The sequence below is a fragment of the Hyperolius riggenbachi genome, chromosome 12 (genome assembly GCF_040937935.1).
Source record: "Hyperolius riggenbachi isolate aHypRig1 chromosome 12, aHypRig1.pri, whole genome shotgun sequence".
NCBI lineage: Eukaryota > Metazoa > Chordata > Amphibia > Anura > Hyperoliidae > Hyperolius > Hyperolius riggenbachi.
In genome coordinates this window covers 29,415,218-29,433,419 of record NC_090657.1, presented here as the reverse complement: position 1 = coordinate 29,433,419, position 18,202 = coordinate 29,415,218, and the positions used below count along the sequence as shown (strand labels likewise).

At 45.8% G+C, this 18,202-nt stretch overlaps 1 long non-coding RNA gene across 6 annotated transcripts in view; it reads right to left on the bottom strand.

The window, feature by feature from the left end:
• Positions 1 to 18,202, bottom strand: part of LOC137542335 (uncharacterized) — a 437,024-nt gene that overhangs the window by 288,211 nt on the left and 130,611 nt on the right. For all 6 annotated transcript variants that reach the window (XR_011025404.1, XR_011025403.1, XR_011025401.1 and 3 more), the window contains exon 3: positions 7,348 to 7,440. This is a non-coding gene — a long non-coding RNA (uncharacterized lncRNA). The remainder of the gene's footprint in view (positions 1 to 7,347; positions 7,441 to 18,202) is intronic.

Below are 18,202 nucleotides of genomic sequence, written 5' to 3'. Positions count from 1 at the left end.
TAACTTGCGACAAAATAAAATCTTCTATGAACTCACCATACCCCTAACGGAATACCTTGGGGTGTCTTCTTTCTAAAATGGGGTCACTTGTGGGGTTCCTATACTGCCCTGGCATTTAAGGGGCCCTAAACCGTGAGGAGTAGTCTTGAAACCAAATTTCTCAAAATGACCTGTAAAATCCTAAAGGTACTCATTGGACTTTGGGCCCCTTAGCGCAGTTAGGGTGCAAAAAAGTGCCACACATGTGGTACCGCCGTACTCAGGAGAAGTAGTATAATGTGTTTTGTGGTGTATTTTTACATATACCCATGCTGGGTGGGAGAAATATCTGTGTAAATTACAATTTTTTGATTTTTTTTTTTACACACAATTGTCTATTTACAGAGATATTTCTCCCACCCAGCATGGGTATGTGTAAAAATACACCCCAAAACACATTATATTACTTCTCCTGAGTACGGCGATACCACATGTGTGGCACTTTTTTGCACCCTAACTGCGCTAAGGGGCCCAACGTCCTATGAGTACCTTTAGGATTTCACAGGTCATTTTGAGGCATTTGGTTTCTAGACTACTCCTCACGGTTTAGGGCCCCTAAAATGACAGGGCAGTATAGGAACCCCACAAGTGACCCCATCTTAGAAAGAAGACACCCCAAGGTATTCTGTTAGTAGTATGGTGAGTTCATAGAAGATTTTATTTTTTGTCACAAGTTAGCGGAAATTGATTTTTTTTTTTCACAAAGTGTCATTTTCCACTAACTTGGAAATCGGCTGTGGGCAGTTGGCAAGTGGTTAAAGGCATGCCCATGAGTAGTGCTCGGAGTCCCTTTAAGGTGATAGAGGTAGTATTGTTCAGATCAGAAAAGATTCTAGCAACCTTTTGGTTATTGATCAGTTAACAGAATAAAAGAGCCAAACTGTCCCGGAAGACCCTATAAAATTCTGCAGTGAAGCTATCCGGGCCGGGGCTCTTCACTGATGTTAGACTCAGAATGGTCTTAAAGGGACACTTAGGTCAAACAAAAAAAATGAGTTTTACTCACCCAGGGCTTCCAATAGCCCCCTGCAGCTGTCCGGTGCCCTCGCCGTCTCCCTCCGATCCTTCTGGCCCCGCCGGCAGCCACTTTCTGTTTCGGTGACAGGAGCTGACAGGCTGGGGACGCGAGTGATTCTTTGCGTTCCTAGACACATTAGCACCCTCTATGCTGCTATGTGGTATATGATATATGCTATAGCAGCATAGATGGCGCTATTGTGGCTAGGAACGCAAAGAATCACTCGCGTCCCCAGCCTGTCAGCTCCTGTCACCGAAACAGGAAGTGCCTGCTGGCGGGGCCAGGAGGATCGGAGGGAGACGGCGAGGGCACCGGACAGCTGCAGGGGGCTATTGGAAGCCCCAGGTGAGTAAAACTCATTTTTTTTTGTCTGACTTAAGTGTCCCTTTAAAGGAAACCTCCATTTGTGTATTGGTGCTTTCTCCAGCCCCATGAGGTGTCCGGGCTCCCCCTTCACCCTCTCCGGCCACTCAGTTCTTTTGTTCACCCCCCGGGTAATTTGTCCAGCCGCGATCTTCTGCACATGCGCATCTCAGCGGTGTTTGCACCCCTTCTGTGTTCCCGCGGCCAGGATCATTCTGCACCTGCACAGAAGTACTGGGCAGGCGCTGAACACTCCCGGTCACAGGACAGCGCACGACTGGCTGTGACTGGCCAGATTATCAGGGGGATGACAAGTGAATGGAGGGGCCGGAGAAGACGCCCCCTCATGGGGCTGGAAGAAGCCCTAGATAAGTATAAATAATATACACCAATTCATGACATCTCCGGTATACTTTAAAGAATTCTGCTTCTGTGATTGCTGACTCCAAGGTATCACTCAACTGTGTATCCAATACCGAGCAATAACTCTCCGCAATAAATCGAAAACTTTGTTTTGACTGTTGATGAGGGGGTTGTATAATTTATGATATAACTCCCTAAACTCATTTTTGATCCCAGAGGGTATCCCCAATGTAATCGGAATGGATTACAGAGGGGATACCATCCTGATTCAAAACTTAGTACTGGGGGGTGGAGGCACCCAAAGATAAGTAATGTGATGAAACAAAAACTAATAATAAGGTGGAGAGAGGTGTCTTTACCACTCCAGATAGAAGAACCCAAACCACAAGGTTAATGTAAAAAAATGTAATTATTTATTCAGCATGATTAAAAGGACAACACGTTTCATGGGTCTCAGCCCGCTTCTTCAGGTCAATACAAGTGCCTTTAAAATATGGTTGTGACCAGGGATGCTCATCACAAATTCGTGATCATGGGTAATCCCTGGTCACGAGTCAATTTTCCAAAATTCAGCCACTCAAATTCGGACCTGTAATCGTTGATCCGAATTCGAGTGCACCCGTGATTGCACTCGAAATTCGGCCGTGATCACAGGTTAACCCGTGATCTCAAATCCGGATGCGGCAGTGATTAAACCGCCAAAATCCGCCGTCGAGCAGTTAATAGCAAAGCCCCTTACATGGTATAAACCCCAAATTTGTCAGATATATTAAGAACAGTGGGAACAAGAGGAAACATTTTTTTGTTCAAAAAGACCTTACACTTTTTGAGAAAATCGATTTTAAAATTTCAAAGGAAAAAAGTATACATTTAAATGCGGTAAATGACAGTTCATTAATGAAACAAAACCCGCCAACTTTAGCAGTTAATAGCAAAGCCCCCTTACAAAGGGGTGCGAAAGTTTGGGCAGACCAAGAACAATCTCGGATAAACAGAAGCGACGAATGGTGCGAACAGTCAGTCAACGCACAGACCAGCACCAAAGACCTACAACATCATCTTGCTGCAGATGGAGTTACTGCACATCGTTCAACCATTCGGCGCACTTTACACAAGGAGATGCTGTATGCAGAGGAAGCCTTTTCTCCACCCACAGCACAAACAGAGCAGCTTCAGGTATGCTAAAGCACATTTGGACAAGTGCTGTGGACTGATGAAACTAAAATTGAGTTATTTGGGCATAACAAGGGGTGTTATGCATGGAGGAAAAACAACACAGCATTTCAAGAAAAACACCTGCTACCTACAGTAAAATATGGTGGTGGTTCCATCATGCTGTGGGGCTGCGTGGCCAGTGCAGGGACTGGGAATCTTGTCAAAGTTGGGGGACGCATCGATTCCACTCAGTATCAGCACATTCTGGAGACAATGTCCAGGAATCAGTGACAAAGCTGAAGCTGCTCCAGGGCTGGATATTTTAACAAGACAACAACCATAAACACTGCTCAAAATCCACTAAGGCATTCATGCAGAGGAACAAGTACAATGTTCTGGAATGGCCCCATCTCAGTCCCAGGACCTGAATATAATTGAAAATCTGTGGCGTGAGTTAAAAAGAGCTGTCCATGCATGGAAGCCATCAAATTTGAAGTTTAGAGGCTGTAATTTCTGCAAAAGGGGATCTACTAAATACTGATTTCATTTCTTTTTTGTGGTGCCCAAATTTATGCACCTGTCTAATTTTGTTTAAACAATTATTGCACACTTTCGGTAAATCCAATAAACTTCATTTCACTTCTCAAATATCACTATGTGTGTCTCCTATATGATATATTTAACTGACATTTTTTATCGTAAGAAACAACCAAAGATTTATACAGGAAAATCATGATGATTAACAACGTTGCCCAAACTTTCGCATCCCAATGTATATCTTAGAAATGTTACGGCCAGAACCCGAAGTGTGGCCACTTTGCGTTCTGGCCGGCCACTTCGGGTTCTGGCCGGCCAATGTGCGAACTGGCCGCTGCGCTGCGGCCAATGTTAGAAATGGAATGTTTCCCTCGCAAGATTAATGTGTTTTCTGGCCGTCTCTGGCCAAATGTTGCAAAAGTTAGTTTAGTTAATGAAATGAAGCCGGTGGCAATAAGCGGCTGAAGCTATCTCTCCTCCCCCTGCCTCTCTCTCTCTTTCTCCTATGGGCGCTGCGGGGGGCGGAGGGGGGACACGCGAGTCCCCCCAGAGTCGTTCGTGGCTGCAGGGAAGCAGAACGGGGAGGCTGCAGACATCGCTTCTGCCAGCACACGCTCTGCAAGAACGGCAGGATTGCCTGCCGCGACAAACGACTCTGGGGGACACGCCTCCCCCCCTCCCCCATCCGGCTGCTAGTATTGGGGAGGAGAGGAGGCAGGGGGGAGGAGAGAGAACGGAAGCCGCCGGCTTCATTTCATTAAATTACCTAACGTTTGCAACATTTGGCCAGAGACGGCCACAAAACATATTAATCTTGCGAGGGAAACATTCCATTTCTAACACTGGCCACAGCGCAGCGGCCAGTTCGCACATTGGCCGGCCCGAACCCGAAGTGGCCGGCCAGAATGCGAAGTGGCCACACTTCGGGTTCTGGCCGTAACAGAAACACCAAATTTGCAGGATATGTTAAAAAGATAGTGGGGAAAAATATTATTTTCCTATTTTTAAAATGTTTTATATGTGCGGAGTGTGAGAATGTTTTTAAAAAATGACATGGTCCCCCCCCCGAGCCTCTGTAACCCTTGTCCCCCATGCAGGCTGGGATAGCCAGAATGCGGAGCCCCGTATTTACCTGTACTAGGGTTGCCGCAATATACCGGTATTACGATATATCACGGTTTGATTGTGAATGGTAACCATACCGTGCACAATCTCGTTTTACCGGTTTTAGGGGACGGGGCAACGTAGCGGCGGGGATGCAACGCAGCGACGAGCGCACGAACAGCGGCGGGGATACAAATACTCACTTGCGAGAAGCCAGCTCTGTCCTTCACGATGTACCCGGGCTTCATTTTACTTCCTGTTCTTGCATCACATTTCCTTGAAACAGCGCCCACTGGGTGCTATTACAAGATGATGCAAGAACATGAAGTACAATGAAAGCCCGTACATCAGTGAAGGACCTGGCTGCCGGCATGTGAGTATTTATCCCTGCTGCTGCGTCCCCTCTTACTCCCCCCCGGCTCTCTGTGCTGCAGCCACCTGTTTCTGGCTACACCTATCTCTGGCTACCTATGCTGCGGCCTCCTACTACTGGCTACACCTATCTCTGGCTACCTATGCTGCGAGCACCTTCTACTGACTACACCTATCTCTGGCTACCTATGCTGCGAGCACCTTCTACTGACTACACCTATCTCTGGCTACCTATGCTGCGAGCACCTACTACTGGCTACACTTAACCCTGGCTACCTATCCTGCGAGCACCTACTACTGACTACACCTGTCCCTGGCTACCTATCCTGCGAGCACCTACTACTGGCTACACCTAACCCTGGCTACCTATGCTGCAAGCACCTACTACTGGCTACACCTAACCCTGGCTACCTATCCTGCGAGCACCTACTACTGACTACACCCTGTCCCTGGCTAACTATCCTGCGAGCACCTACTACTGACTACACCCTGTCCCTGGCTACCTATGCTGCGAGCACCTACTACTGACTACACCTATCTCTGGCTACCTATGCTGCGACCACCTACTACTGACTACACCTGTCACTGGCTACCTATGCTGCAAGCACTACTACTGGCTACATCTGTCACTGGCTACCTATGCTGTGAGCACCTACTACAGGCTACAACCATCACTAGCTACCTATGCTGCGAGCACCTACTACTGGCAACACTTGTCCCTGGCTACCTATGCTGCCAGCACCTACTACTGGCTACACCTGTCCCTGGCTACCTACGCTGCGAGCACCTACTACTGACTACACCTATCACTGACTACCTATACTGAGGCCACCTATCGCTGGCTACCTATACTGCAGTCACCTATTACTGGCTACACCTATCCCTGGCTACCTATGCTGCGGCCACCCACTACTGGCTACACCTATCCCTGGCTACCTATGCTGCGGCCACCTACTACTAGCTACACCTATCCCTGGCTACCTATGCTGCGGCCACCTACTACTGGCTACAGGGGGGGGGGGGGGGGGGGGGCGGGTCCAAATAATTGTACAATACCGTATACCGTAATACCATCATACCGTGGTATTTTTTTTTATGGTTATCATACCGTGGAATTTCATACTGTTGCAACCCTAACCTGCACCTTTAAAAAAAATGTTCCCACACCAATATCCTCGGGAAAAGGTCCCTTGCCAATATCCTCTAATCTTGCGATCTTCTGTAACACTAACAACTTGATTGAAGATCTCTGCCGCCACCACCACAGACGCCGCAGTTCTCAGATATACTAAGTATAGCCAAGAGCACGTCCGCCTATACGGACGATATACTGCCGGCTTCCGCTGTCCTCCCTGCCTCCCACACCCATCCTGGAACCCAGTGCACCCATGGGTGCCAGCATGGGTGAGGGTGATAAGCGTGGGCAGGTGGGGAGGACAGCGGGAGCCGTCTGCAATGCGTCCGCATAGGACGCGCTCTAAGCTATACTAACTATAGCTGAGAGAAAAGCATCTTTAAATTTCCCTCCAAGGCTCCCCATTGGTTCCTTAACAGACCAATGGGGATCCTCCTGATAAAAAATTTTTTCTTCTTGTTCCCACTGTTCTTCTTAATATATCTGGCAAATTTGGTGTTTACACCATGTAAAGGGGCTTTGCTATTAACTGTTAAAATCGGCAGGTTTTAATCACCAATCACGACTCTTGATTACATGCAGTTATTCGACTCAAAACTGAACTCGAGTCGGATATCTGTTTCTATTCATGATCATGAGCACGAGTCAATTCGAAAGTGAGCGGAGTCAAATTCGTGATCACTCGAATTGTGATTGGGGGTATCCGAGCAACCCTACTTGTGACCATATGGCACTTGTATTGACCTGAAGAAGTGGGCTGGGACCCGTGAAACGTGTTGTCCTTTTAATCGTGCTGAATAAATAATTACATTTTTTTACATTAACCCTGTGGTTTGGGTTCCTCTATCTGGAGTGGTAAAGACACCTCCCTCCACCTTAGTATTATTTTTTGTTTCATCACATTACCTATCTCTGGGTGCCTCTACCGCCCCAGTACTATACATTACATCTCCTTTGGAGGTGTTCACCATCTGGGTGTGGTGTTATCTACAACCAAGAAGGACCAACCATTTGTGAGTATAAATACTCTTGTACTGCAATCTATCATCTAATACCCCACAATACTGCGCCATTTGGCTCTTGGTCTCTTCTTGGCATACAGGTGACCGTGGTATCCCCACAGTGACCACCTTTTCTACTGATTCAAAACTGGACTGTTTTCACTTACTTTAGATATTAGGGTTATAATAAAGAACAGAAGCTGAAAAAAAAATGAGTGATGCATCCTTTTGAAGCGCGCCACCAGGCATGGTGCACTTACGAGACTGATTGCAGCTGTACAACCCAGACATGGATTTGTTCAAAGTCTTCAGCCCAAGCTTTCCTGTTTCGGTTAGCTTCAAGTCACTGTGCCCTGAAACAAAAACAGGAAATGACTTGTCTCTGACAGCTGGAATATACTGATGCATGTAGAGGAGGCTATGCAAAGAGTTCCAGTAAAGTCACACAATTTGCAATAGGTCATAATTACTGAGCCATGAAAGGTCACATCAAGCTGGTGGAAGCAAATGCTGCAAGAGATATTAGCTGACAGCTGCGAAGTAGCATGTCACATCAATCCCACAGACACCAAAGTAGCCTGGTACTCCTGTAACCTACTTATGATGAAGGTTCTTTTATCTCTGGAGGTGTTAACCACAAATTGTATGCAGTTACTGCCTTGGTGGTCTTCAAGGCTACCAGAGTAGATGTAAACAGCCGTAAGAACACTAGCTACAGCTGGGCAACCGTCTGCTATTGTTCCATGCGTCTACCTGGAACAGACTTAGCAATGTCTAGTAACCCATTGAACTCGTATAGTCAATATAGCCATAAAAACAACATCTTACCATAAAAAGTGAGCTTGGGCCAGCAGTTCTAGGTGTAAGAATATACAGGTTCTATATTTAAAGTAGACCATGCACCATAGTTTTAGGCCTCTTTCACAGAGCGACGTTAAAGTCGCACGTTAAAACAACATTTAACGCAGAATAACTCACTGCAATGAAAAATCAATGCCCCATTCACAGTGCACACGTTGCGCTGGTGACTAACGCTGCATGTTAAGTGAAAGTACTGCATGCCGTGCGTTATACACATTATTAGCTGCGTTGGACTGTTTGCACATGCTCAGCAATGACTTGGAAACATACTTTTCATGGCCTGTATGCTCTACTGTATGCGACCGTAACCGGGCATTAAGTTGCGTTGCGACTTTTTTGGGGCATTGCATTGTAATTTGCATTGCGTCAAAACGCAACGTCCTACTGTGAAAGAGGCCTTAAATACAACAGAATACTGAGGCAGGGAACACACTTGACTTTCAGTTTTCCGCGCGCGTTTTTCTGCATACTTTTTCTGCACACTAAGTGTGTTTCCATGCAAGAAAACGCGTGCATTTTTTCACAGCAGCTGATGTAATTGATACAGAAAACTGCCAAAATGTGCAGAATCAGGATGCAGAATGTCAGTTTTAATTCTGCGCGCGAACAACACAGTAAGTGTGTACTAGCACATTGATTAACATGCGTTCTCAGTTTTTCTGTGCAGAAAACGCGCACGAAAACAGTCAAGTGTGTTCCCTGCCTGAATACACATTTGCTTGTGATCTCATTAGAGTGCCAGGATTTGTTTAAGTTGACATTGCCAATTACCCTGGCAAAATTGATTTTGTAATCCAAAGTATTGAAGCTGTAATGGTGAAATGGAGCTGAAATGTAGTGTCTGGGAGTATTCGGGTGAATAGTTATATGACCAAGGTGTAGCTAAGGAGCTGTGGGCCCTGATGCAAGTTTTACAATGGGTCCCCCTAGCACTCTATACATAACAATTGATACGGCGCACCAAAACCTGCCAATGGCAGCTACAGTGTCAGAGGTGCAAGAGGGGGATGGGGAGCAGTTTGTTAATGATTACTACTATTCAAAGTATCTATAGAAGTGATTATTATGAGCACAGGACCAATAGAGAGCTAATACTGCAGTAGAGGGAGGGCCCCTCTAGCCCAAGGGCCCCGATGCGGTCGCAATCTCTGCAACCCCTATTGCTACGCCCCTGTATATGCCAACAATAGCACCACCATCATGTACAGGGCAGACTGTGTGCTATTAATTTAGTAAATCTCTTCTCTATCCCAGACCAAGAGAAGTCACAATGTGCTGCAATTATCAAAATGTACATGCATGTGGTCCTTTGCATGCTTTCAACCAAACTGAAGTTCCTTTCTTTCTACTGCAGATGGTTTTATCGGGACTGTCTTGCACTTTTACTGTCCACTACTAGATGGGCCATCTGCTGTATTTGGGGTCAATACAAAGTTTAAACTCCCTATCTAAGGACTCCACCCTTTATATGGAATCTGCCAGAGTTTTAGTTGGTTCTCCATTTGAACTCCTGGTCTTAATTCTTTCTTATTATTCCCAGTCTCTGACCCTTTTCTGTGTTCCTAAACCTGATTCTGACTTTGTACTTTTAGTATCACCCTGGATTTGTACTACTGTGCTTGGGAAATGGGAGTGGCACACAGAGATAGTCACAAATGGTCAGGAAATTTGGGTGCACTATGCGCCGCCGTAGGCCGTACTGTGAATTACGGCTACAGGGGTGCTAAGACAGCAATTTGGCACCGTCAAAAGTCAGAGCGCAAATTACTATGAAAACAGCACAATTCGGCCACCAGCAGAAGCTGGCAGTCAAATTACGTCTTGCCTCCTGAGTCCATGGTAACCTGGAGGGGGAATAGTAATTAACGCCGCCAGGATTTTTGCTGAAGCAGGGTGAGCTGTTTTTTTTGTCATTGCCCTGCGACCAATTTTCCCGGTGCCTTAACTTACATGTATGCGGTTCACTATGCCTGCATTATTTCTGATCTCTTTTGCATATATTGCAGTTTTTGTTCACTAAATGCTGCTTTATATTTGGTGTCTCAGCTCAAAAAATATACAAAAGCAAAGCAGAGAAAAACCCTACTCTAATGCACTAATGGGCAGAGATTACCGCCAGCACCACTCAGCGCTTGGTTTGATACTCATATACTTGATACTTGGTGTGTTGCACTTGCTAATAATCTGTTACAAGCTCAGCACTGGCAGTATACAGGAACACTCACAGAACTTGGATCCACCAGACTTCCACATGCGGTGGAAGTGCTGATGACAGATTTGCTGTAGACTGGACTTCTCTCCTTTTGTCAGATATGTTGATATTTATTCCGGCGTATAAGACGACCCCCCAACTTTTCCATTTAAAATTTAGAGTATAAGACTACCCCCCTCTTCCAACGCACATCAGATAAAAATGTAAAAAACATCATGTACTGGTGCTATGTATGAACAGATACTGGTGCTGTACTGTATGTGGTACCCAGTATATAACTGTATATAGGCGATTGACTGGTTGGATTGGTCAACTCTCCCTTTCCCTAAGTGGATTGGTCAGCTCTCCCTCTCCCTAAGTGGATTGGTCAGCTCTCCCTCTCCCTAAGTGGATTGGTCAGCTCTCCCTCTCCCTAAATGGATTGGTCAACTCTAGAGTTGAGCTGAAATTTTCGTAATTTCGCATTACTAAAATTACGCATGCGAAATTTGCGATTACGATGCGAAATTACAGTAGCGTAATTACCATCAAAATCGTAATTGAAAATACCGTAAGCGTAATTTTCAACACGTAATTTCACGTTTCGTTCATGCCGTAATTTCGCATTAAACGCTACCGTAATTTCGTGTTAAACCGTAACGCTCCGTATAATATAAAAAAATCGCCGACTTTAAGGGTTAATAGCAAAGCCCCCTTAAATGCTAAGAGCCTCAAATTTGGAGAATATATTAAGGAGATCAGGAGGAATAAGAGGAAATTTTTTTTTTTCAAAAAGACCTTATAGTTTTTGAGAAAATCGATGTTAAAGTTTCAAAGGAAAAATGTAAACATTTAAAAACCCTCCGACTTTAACGGTTAATAGCAAAGCCTGCTTAAAGTTTAGGAACACCAAATCCCCAGGGTATATTAAGGGGATCAGTGGGAATAAGAGGAAAATTTTTTTTTTCAAAAAGACCTTATAGTTTTTGAGAAAATCGATTTTTAAGTTTCAAGGGCGAAAATGTCTTTCAAATGCAGAAAATGTCAGGTTTTTTTGCACAGGTTACAATAGTGTATTATTTTCATAGATTCCCCCAAGTGGGAAGAGTTTTACTTACTTCGTTCTGAGTGTGGGAAATATAAAAAAAAAAACCGACGTGGGGTCCCCCCTCCCAGACCTCTTTAACCCCTTGTCCCCCATGCAGGCTGGGATAGCCAGAATGCGGAGCACCTGCCGCGTGGGGCTCCGCACCCTGACTATACCAGCCCGCATGGTCCATGGATTGGGGGGTCTCGGAAGGGGAGGGGCAGCCAAGCTTTCCCCTCCCCCTCTGAGCCCTTGTCCAATCCAAGGACAAGGGGCTCTTCTCCACCTCAGATGGGCGGTGGAGGTGGAGGCCGCGATTTCCTGGGTGGGGGGGGGGGTTCATGGTGGAATTTGGGAGTCCCCTTTAAAAAGGGGTCCCCCAGATGCCCACCCCCCCTCCCAGGAGAAATGAGTATAGAGGTACTTGTACCCCTTACCAATTTCCTTTAAGAGTTAAAAGTAAATAAACACACAAACACTTAGAAAAGTATTGTAATTGAACAAAAAACATAACCACGAAAAAGTCCTTTAACCTCCCCAGCGGTATGGACAGAAATGTCCATCCATAAAAACATGCTGTGAACAGTATAAAAGTGCATACACACCAATACTCTCCTGCACTGTATATTAGACCCTTGCTTGACACATTTTGGCAAGTTACAGGAAAAAAAGTTTTAAAAATACATTTTATCACTTTTTGCTAAGAAATCCTGGGAAAATTGAACACTGGGGAGGTTAATATTCTTAATTAACGATTAATACTTACCTGTCCCTTTAAATAAATGATCCCTCGAAATAGCCTCGGAAATGTTCTATCAGTTACAATGTAACAAAGTTATTACAATGTAACAACTTTGTTACATTGTAACTACGCCGCACCCGACGTCACTCGCCGCTCAGCCGCCGCAGCATACACTTACGCGTCCGTGCAGGACGCTAAGTCCCCGCAGCTCCCGCTGTCCACCCCGCCCACATCTGTCACCCACATGTGGGTGACATGTGGGTGACATGTGGGAGAGGCGGGGAGGGCAGCGGAGCCGGCGGGGACTTAGCGTCCTGCATGGACCCGACAGAGCTCTGAGCTATATAGCTCATAGCTCTCTAAAGCATCTTTGTATTTGGGCTCCAAGGAGCCCCATTGGTCCTTAGCAGACCAATGGGGTTCCTTCTGATTTGAAGGAACCCCATTGGTCTGCTAAGGACCAATGGGGCTCCTTGGAGCCAAAATACAAAGATGCTTAGAGAGCTCTGAGCTATATAGCTCAGAGCTCTGTCGGGTCTGCGCAGCGCAGACACGTATGCGGCGGCGGCGGCGAGTGACGTCGGGTGCGGCGTAGTTACAATGTAACAAAGTTGTTACATTGTAATAACTTTGTTACATTGTAACTGATAGAACATTTCCGAGGCTATTTTGAGGGATCATTTATTTAAAGGGACAGGTAAGTATTAATGGTTAATTAAGAATATTAAAGGACTTTTTTCGTGGTTATGTTTTTTGTTCAATTAAAATACTTTTTCTAAGTGTTTGTGTGTTGATTTACTTTTAACTCTTAAAGGAAATGGGTAAGGGGTACAAGTACCTCTATACTCATTTCTCCTGGGAGGGGGGGGTGGGCATCTGGGGGACCCCTTTTTAAAGGGGACTCCCAGATTCCACCATGAACCCCCCCCAGGAAATCGCGGCCTCCACCTCCACCGCCCATCGGAGGTGGAGAAGAGCCCCTTGTCCTTGGATTGGACAAGGGCTCGGAGGGGGAGGGGAAAGCTTGGCTGCCCCTTCCGAGACCCCCCAATCCATGGACCATGCGGGCTGGTATAGTCAGGGTGCGGAGCCCCACGCGGCCGGTGCTCCGCATTCTGGCTATCCCAGCCTGCATGGGGGACAAGGGGTTAAAGAGGTCTGGGAGGGGGGACCCCACGTCGTTTTTTTTTTATATTTCCCACACTCAGAACGAAGTAAGTAAAACTCTTCCCACTTGGGGGAATCTATGAAAATAATACACTATTGTTACCTGTGCAAAAAACCCTGACATTTTCCGCATTTAAAAGACATTTTCGCCCTTGAAACTTAAAAATCGATTTTCTCAAAAACTATAAGGTCTTTTTGAAAAAAAAATTTTCCCTCTTATTCCCACTGATCCCCTTAATATACCCTGGGAATTTGGTGTTCCTAAACTTTAAGCAGGCTTTGCTATTAACCGTTAAAGTCGGCGGGTTTTTAAATGTTTACATTTTTCCTTTGAAACTTTAACATCGATTTTCTCAAAAACTATAAGGTCTTTTTGCAAAAAAATTTTTTCCTCTTATTCCTTCTGATCTCCTTAATATATTCTCCAAATTTGAGGCTCTTAGCATTTAAGGGGGCTTTGCTAATAACCCTTAAAGTCGGCGGCTACCTAACATTGATCCATGCGTCAATTTTTCCGCTTTGGGAGCATGGCCATACGCATTAATTTCGTAATACCCGTTGCAATGCGAAAATTTCACGAAAATTACGCTTACGCGAAATTTCGCGAAATCCTTCATTACGATTATGTACTTACGGCCATAAACGTAATTACACTAATTACGCGAAATTTCGCGAAATCGTAATTACGCCATTACGCTCATCTCTAGTCAACTCTCCCTCTCCCTAAGTGGATTGGTCAACTCTCCCTCTCCCTAAGTGGATTGGTCAACTCTCCCTCTCCCTAAGTGGATTGGTCAGCTCTCCCTCTCCCTAAGTGGATTGGTCAACTCTCCCTCTCCCTAAGTGGATTGATCAGCTCTCCCTCTCCCTAAGTGGATTTGTCAACTCTCCTTCTCCCTAAGTGGATTGGTCAACTCTTCCTCTCCCTAAGTGGATTGGTCAGCTCTCCCTCTCCCTAAGTGGATTGGTCAACTCTCCCTCTCCCTAAGTGGATTGGTCAACTCTCCCGCTCCCTAAGTGGATTGATCAGCTCTCCCTGTCTACCTGTTTATCAGAGTGGTATGGAAGAATAGATTGCACTGTGCCCATAAAACATGCCTCTTTCACCCATCTGGCCCGCCCTTGTGTCCTTCCTTCTCTGCCTCTCAGATCTCACACATGTGCGCCTGCACCGCTTCACTACAGTCCTCAGCAGCGAGATCTCAGAGGCAGTAACAGGATAGGGCGTATCACCCGGCATCAATGACACCCGGCGTATAAGACGACCCCTGACTTCTCAGAAGATTTTCAAGGCTTAAGAAGTATTCTTATACACCAGAATATACAATATGCACATTTTTCCCCTTGAAGGAAGTTGACAGTTGTGCTTACTAATGAAGCTGCTTCTGTTTGTTAGCCATGTGGCACGGCACTGAACGTCAGTGAAAATCCTCAAGTCATGGGTTCAAATCTAAGGGCTTGTTTCCAGTACAAGTGAATTTTTAGAATATTTAATTTGGGTAAATTTGCATCTTAATCATAGTCTATGGACTATTTTCCATTGCATATGAATTTTCATTTGCGTTTCTTAAAGAGACACTGAAGCGAAAAAAAAAATGATGATATTATGATTTGCATGTGTAGTACAGCTAAGAAAAAAAACATTAAGATCAGATACATCACTCTAATTGTTTCCAGTACAGGAAGAGTTGAGAAACTCCAGTTGTTATCTCTATGCAAAAAAGCTATTAAGCTCTCCGACTAACTTGGTCGTGGAGAGGGCTGTTATCTGACTTATTATCTCAACTGTAATTGAACTGTTTACTTTTTCTCTGCCAGAGGAGAGGTCATTACTTCACAGACTGCTCTGAAAGACTCATTTTGAATGCTGAGTGTTGTGTAATCTGCACATATTATAGAGTGATGCAATGTTAGAAAAAACACTATATACCTGAAAATAAAAATATGAGAATATTTTCTTTGCTGCTAATCTTCTAGTAATTATTCATAGTACACAACCAATTCATTATATCATATATTTTTTTCGCTTCAGTGTCTCTTTAAAGCCTGCTACATATTTTTTGCACATGTTAGTGCCTGAATTGCGCATAATGATACTCAATGAATTAGCTATTCTGCTTCCTAAACTGATACTTGCAGAGCAGGTGGGACAAGTTCCTAAGCGGGAGGCAGGGCACAGCACTTTTCTCACCCTTCACACCATTCATTGAGCCTGATCCAGTCCACGTCCACCTTTCAACAAATGCTGAGAAGGCATTGGATAGGGTGGACTGGGACTTCATAGAGAGCGCCCTGAACTATATTGATATCCCAAACTGCATGAGCAACAGGGGCCTCTACTTATATTCTTGCCTCAAAGTAAAAGCCAATGGTGTTGTCTCTGATTCTTTTAACATCTGAAATGGTACAAGGCAGGGCTGTGGCACTTATCCCCTACATTTCTGCCCTCAGTTTAGAGCCTAAGCTTTGTAACTTTAGAGCCAATTCCCTAGTTCAGAATCTCCATCTCAGCAAATCGGAGCATAAGGTAGCTGCTTATGCAAATGGTGCTTACACTGGTGGCTTACTGCTCTATCTCCACAGATATCGCTTCCTAAGCTTATGCACAAGTTTTTAAGTATAAGTAATTTTAATGCTCCAGTCCAATTTTTCATTTAAATGGCCTACTAGAGCACTAAAGTACCTCAGAAAGCATATCACCCCAGCTCCTAGCAGGCACATATGGGGAGGGGGGGGGGTCTCTGAGTGCCCACCACCCTTTTCAAAATTTCCACTAAAAATACCCCAATGGCTGTGCAAAGGAAGCTCTGCCCCTGATGTGATAAGCCACACCCACCCAAGAGAAGCTCAGCCTCCATTTGGGACACTGGAGTGAAGAGACTCCGGACAAGAATCCTAATGTATTGATTTCGTCAGCTTTGTGGGAGAAAGTAGAAATGGCCCGAACGGTTCGCCGGCGAACGGTTCCAGGTGAACTTCCAGTGGTTTGCGTTCGCCATCTAAGGCGACCTTTTCCGGAAGTTCGGTTCGCTCCCATAGTGCACCATTAGGGTCAACTTTGACCCTCTACATCACAGTCAGCAGGCACATTGTACCCTTGTGTGCCTGCAATAGTGAGAGAAGGGACAGCTGCTGGCAGACTCTCATAGGGAAAGATTAGTTAGGCTGTTGTAGGCTTGTTAGCTTGCTCCTTGCTGATTCTTAAAATAGACACAGACAGACACAGAACATTTATATCGCACTTTTCTCCTGGCGGACTCAAAGCGCCAGAGCTGCAGCCACTAGGGCGCGCTCTATAGGCAGTAGCAGTGTTAGGGAGACTTGCCCAAGATCTCCTACTGAATAGGTGCAGGCTTTCTGAACAGGCAGAGCTGAAAATAGCACCCCACAACAGCTCTTTTGAGAGCTAATCTTGTTCTTGTGATCTACCTGTTGTGTTCAGTGAACCCACCTCATCACTGCATATACTTACCTGTTGTGTTCAGTGAACCCACCTCATCACTGCATATACCTACCCGTTGTGTTCAGTGAACCCACCTCATCACTGCATATACCTACCTGTTGTGTTCAGTGAACCCACCTCATCACTGCATATACCTACCTGTTGTGTTTAGTGCACCCACCTCATCACTGCATATACCTACCTGTTGTGTTGAGGGAACCCACCTCATCACTGCATATACTGTACTTACCTGTTGTGTTCAGTGAACCCACCTCATCACTGCATATACTTACCTGTTGTGTTCAGTGAACCCACCTCATCACTGCATATACCTGCCTGTTGTGTTCAGTGCACCCACCTACCCATGTGAGTGCACGCAGTGTGATATACACCTACCTACGTGAGTGCACGCAGTGCCATATACCACTCCGTGCATACCTGTTAACTGCAGCTGTGTGACTGCACATTGTATTAGTTAAGTCAGTGAATACCTTTCACTTCATTCCCCCCCGATATGGACAAAACGGACAAACCAAGTAGAGGAAGAGGTAGAGGCAAACACAGAGGAAGGCACCCGGTAGGTCTGTGCAAGGTTGTGTTGATGTGATTTCGTGCAGCCCTGGTCCAAAGTACAGAGCTCAGAAGAAGGCACGTCCTATCAACTCCCAAGATTGTCAGGACGTGGTTGACTATCTAATACAGAACACATCATCTCCCGCAACCACCAGCGCTACTACAAGCACCACATCCGCTGCATTTGACACTTCACAGGAGTTATTTGGTGGTGAAATCACTGATTCCCAGCCACTACTGCAACAACAAGATAAAGGTGCTAAGCAAGTTACACCACCTCATATGTGTGAGTTAGGCGACACTATGGACGTAACGTGTGAGGAGGAGGATGAAGTGCCTGCTGTTGGTGCAGTTTTGGAGGTGTCTGAGGCAAGCGAAGCTGAGCAGGATGATTATGATGATGACTAGGATACGGATCCCACGTATGTTCCCAATAGAGGAGATGAACAGGGGGACAGTTCAGAGGGGGAGTCAGAGAGGAGTAGGAGGAGACTAGTTCCTGAAAGAAGCACGGGGAGCTTGCCATCAGAAACAGCTGGTGGCAGTGTCCGGCACCATGTATCACCACCTATGGACAGCCAGCCAACATGCCCTTCAACGTCAGCTGCTGAGACCACCATAGTGCCATCACCCCAGGGGGGCTCAGCAGTTTGGACATTTTTTAGTGTGTCTGCCTCAGATCGGAGCAAAGCCATCTGTTCTCTCTGCCTCTAAAAATTGAGCCGTGGAAAGGCCAACACTCACGTAGGGACAAGTGCCTTACGAAGAGAAAAGGCACAAACTTCAATGGGAAGAGCACCTGAGCAAAAGCAGCACACAAAAGAAAAGCCACCCTCCTTCTCCTCTTCCTCCTTCAGGTGCAGCATCTTCAGCCGCTTTCTCCCTTGCACCTTCACAGGCACCCTCCTCCACTCCTCCTATGCCCTTGAGTGGTTCCTGCTCCTCTGCCCACAGCAGCCAGGTGTCCGTGAAGGAAATCTTTGAGCGGAAGAAGCCAATTTCACTCCCTTGCCTGGCGCCTGACAGCTGGCGTGGCCAAACTGTTAGCTCGC